A 3,565-nucleotide genomic window follows, 5' to 3' on the forward strand; every position below is an offset into this window, starting at 1 on the left:
ACTGTTGAAACTATCTCTCGAATGCAGTCGTCATTCCTGGGACAGCAAAACCTAAAATTCTAAAATGGCAGTTACACACAAAATGACAAAGCAATGGCTAAGCATACTTATGCCTTGTTCCACAAAGATTTGTGTTCTTTCTTTTCTTCACTCAGCAAACATTTACCAAGTTATTTCTACCTGTCAGCTACTCTTCCAGGACACAGGACAGCAATGAAAAAGTATCCCTAGCCTCACAAAACTCGTATTCTCAGTTTGAGACAGGCAATATGCTCACAACTAAGGTAGCTATATGAGATCCTTAAAAAATTTGACAAAAAGCCCCTGAGAACAAGAAAATAAAATATGGGGCAGGGCCAGGACCAAGATGGGGTTGGAAAAGGAATTAGGACTTCAAAAATATTCCCTCTTTTGATAGAAATTTATTGAAAATTTTTCTTTATGCAAAATATTTAAATATTGTTCATCCCACTTCAGTTGCCTACTAGCAAAGTATGGATTAAAAAGTATTTGATTTTTTTTTCCCTGCTGTGATCAAAACACTGAATATAGAAGAGCATCTGGATTACACTAAATTCTTAGGTTAATCCTTACATATCTACATTGGAAATTAAAACTCAACTCTACTGCTCCCCAAAATGGGTAACGGAAGAGAAGAATTAATCAGAACTGTGAAAAAACTGATAGTTATTCTGTGAACACAAAGAAAATAGAATTCTAGGGAAGGCACAGAGTTAAGAATCCTTAACTTTTAAGGATTTTCCTTTAATAAGCCAGTTTCCTTTAATAAGCCAGTCATATGGCAACCTAAAAGCCTTATCTGTGATCACACCGGGATGTTTTTATGGAATGGGATCATTCCACTTTTACGGAATGACTGACAGCTGGCATCCTCTGGTTCACTGTATGAAGCAAGCAGCTCCAGCACCAGCTTCTTGGAGTTGAAATGGAGCATAACGAAAGTATTTCTTGCCAGGTGGAGTTTCCCTTTAGGGAAAAAGTTTTTTTGGCTTCCTCTTCAGGAATTGTTGGAAGGACAATCACACTATCTCCATCCTTCTAATCAAGCAGCGCATCAACCCCCTTTTCCATTGTTAGCTGGAGAAAGATAACTACTCTGAGGATCTCATCAAGGTTCTTGCCAGAGTTAGCTGAGTAAGGATCGGCAGCTTCCGTTATTTATCAGGACCGAAACTAAACAACACGCAAGCTGTCATGGGCATGCCTTTTTCATCCTTCTCTTCAGGATCCAGTGTGCCCAACAGATGTCAGGGTCCCAATTCTTATCATCAAAGATGGAAAATAGTAATTTTTCTGTGGCTCCTCACCATTGTAAGCATTAAAATCCTTGCTCCAGGCAAGATGGTTTTCAATATTGTCTTTTGAAATGGTAAACAGCATAGCATTCCCTGTGACAAACTCTGGTGTCAGCTTTGCAGCTCTACCAAGCTCAGTGGTACCCACTGGGGTAAAGTCCTGGGGGTGGGAGAAGAGAACGTCCATGAGTCTCCCAGATAGTCATGGAAATAACGCAGCATGTGGTGTTAACTGGCCTGGAAGCTGGGAGCCTTGTCCCAGAGAAGGAGCCCTTTGGGCTTGGCAGCAGCTGTGACTCAGAAGAAAAGGAAGCACAGCTGCAGTGGCCACCACCACCCAGCAGATTCTGGAGAGTAATTCGAATTTGAAATAAAAAGCTCAGCACAGGACTTGTTCTGAAGGTGATATTTGAGAAAAGAATTGAAGGAGGTGACACATAAACACAAGTGAAATGTATACGGGCACAGAAACTATCAAAGCAAGCAAGCCAGAAACAAGCACACCATTCATATAAACATTGTTATTTCTCTGAGTTTGAAGGGGTTTGTGATTTAAGATGGAGATGAGATGTGACCTCATGATCATTACAACAAACACGCTGAGCATTTAAAGTAGGCTAAGTACTGTGCCTCCACAGCAACCTTATCAGGGAGCACCCATCATTGTCCCTACTTCTACAGATGATGATGGTGTCTAAGAGTCCTTAAACAAGTCCCAAGGTCACTGAGTTGATCCCCTAACCCATGCCATGGCTCCTGGTCACTGTGCCCTGTTTTCTTTAATGAGGCATAGAAAAAAGTAAAAGATGATGACCTCAGACATTATAATAGATGTCTTGCTCTCCTCTATACTTCCCCATTGGTGTGGAAAATTCCCCAAACAGAGAGAAAATAAATTGCAAATTAAATTCAGAACTCAATAAACTAGAATCAACATGTATGGAATTTACTTATTATAATTTTGAGGGAGGCAGTAGGGAAGGTATGGGAGGTCTGTGTGCAGGAGGGGATTCCTTCAGGTTGTCATAGGAAGGAGGATGTTTGCGTGCCAGGCAAAGTACAACACAGGTTGACCTACTGAAAGTTTGTCCAGACAGCTTTACTGCCTCCAACCTCAGCTGGTCATTTTCAGTTTCCACTGCTTCAGGAAATATCTCCTAACTCACTTGTCAAAGTAGAACAGATCCCATCCCGTGGAGCAAAGCAAGTAAATAGCTCAAGAATTCAGGTTAGCTACGAACCCCCACGGGAGTTTCAAAATTGCAGTAGTCTATTTTGGAAAGGAGAAGAAAGAGGAAAGCAGAGGGGAAAATTGAAATAAAAGGGGAAAGAGGAAAAGAGAAGAACAAACGATCAAAAGATTCAATTTCCATTATGGTTTTTCCCCTTGCAACCTAACTTTGCCCAAAGCCAAAAAAGAAAATGCCTACTTCTTATCTCAGATCTGTTGAGATTATAATGTTTATTTCTTTGAATGCCAAGGTTCATATTTTTTTAATATTATTTTTATACAAAGATCCAGTGAGGGCAGTTCCCTTGACTTGTTTCTGCCTTTATTCCTTTTTCCTTTAATAATAGCTCAGGAATCCAGACACACTCTGCCCAAATCCATTGGTTGTTATATAAAACTGAACTATTTCTGAGATAAAACTTGAAAGGATATAAACTACCTCATTTAAGTTAGCTCCATAATTATATCTCACAAGACAGTGACAGAAATCTCAAGGTTTTATTTAATCAATTTTCTTGGATTTGGGAACAAGTTTCCTAAAAAAAAAAAAAAATACAATTTTGAATCCACACATCTAGAAGGCCCTTTTACTGCCTTTTTTTTCCTTTTTCCTTTTTTTATTTTAACATTTATCATTTTTTACATTTTTTAGACAATATTTGCTTCCCCCCCAGATTGAGTCCCCATAGAATCTCCTTCCCCAAAGCACCCATGTACCATCACCACAGTCCCCTGTGCTCTTCCCTCCATCCCTCTCACCCCTCTCCCTCCTCCTCTCCTGCAGGATGTCTCTGGTTTACAATTGTCTGTTTTTGCTTTGTTGTGGTTTGTACTGTTATTATTGTTTATTTTTTTTACACTGATGTCTTATTTGGTTCCCCTATATTCCTGTTACAAGTGAAACCATCTGATATTTTTCTTTTTCCTTCTGACTTATTTCACTGAGCATAATTCCTTCTAGCTCCATCCATGTTGCTGCAAATGTCATGAGTTTATCTTTTTTGATTGCTGAATAATA

The 3,565-nt window shown here is 39.4% G+C and overlaps 1 pseudogene across 1 annotated transcript; it reads right to left on the reverse strand.

Moving 5' to 3' along the window:
• Positions 1-855: 855 nt before the first annotated feature.
• LOC311171726 (peroxiredoxin-6-like) lies at positions 856-1,538 on the reverse strand (annotated as a pseudogene). The gene has a single exon. The product of its transcript is annotated as a peroxiredoxin-6-like (transcript).
• Between the last annotated feature and the right edge of the window lie 2,027 nt (positions 1,539-3,565).

The sequence above is a fragment of the Talpa europaea genome (assembly GCF_964194135.1).
Source record: "Talpa europaea genome assembly, chromosome: 6".
In the NCBI taxonomy this organism is placed as follows: Eukaryota; Metazoa; Chordata; class Mammalia; order Eulipotyphla; family Talpidae; genus Talpa; species Talpa europaea.